The sequence below is a fragment of the Chaetura pelagica genome, unplaced genomic scaffold (assembly GCF_000747805.2).
Source record: "Chaetura pelagica isolate M959 unplaced genomic scaffold, ChaPel_1.0 scaffold120, whole genome shotgun sequence".
In the NCBI taxonomy this organism is placed as follows: Eukaryota; Metazoa; Chordata; class Aves; order Apodiformes; family Apodidae; genus Chaetura; species Chaetura pelagica.
In genome coordinates, this window is record NW_009951952.1 from 1,181,305 (window position 1) to 1,181,603 (window position 299).

General features: G+C 64.9%; 1 protein-coding gene across 1 annotated transcript in view; it reads left to right on the top strand.

Annotated features, from left to right (window-relative positions):
* IFFO1 (intermediate filament family orphan 1) overlaps positions 1-299 on the top strand; it is a 9,551-nt gene that overhangs the window by 590 nt on the left and 8,662 nt on the right. The gene's annotated exons all lie outside the window — the stretch shown is intronic.

Below are 299 nucleotides of genomic sequence, written 5' to 3' on the forward strand. Positions count from 1 at the left end.
CGGCGTTCCCCCTTGTCGGGATCGTCGGGATGCGCCTTTCTGCAGCTCATCCACCCCTCGCGAGAGCCTGGAAGTGTCTTTCCGAGCTGGGAGGAAATAACGTGTCCCCGGGAGCTGGCGTTTTAAAAGGGGAGGGGGGAGCTGGAAGCGGTCGGGAAGGGGGAGCGGCCGGAAAGTAGGTGAGGAAGGTGAACCGTGCAACAGTGAGCAGGTCTGGAGAGGAGAAGGAGGGCGCTCGGGATGTGCAGGAGGTGCTGAGGAGCCCCTCGGCAGGGGGGCTGGCTCCCCAGGGCCCTTTC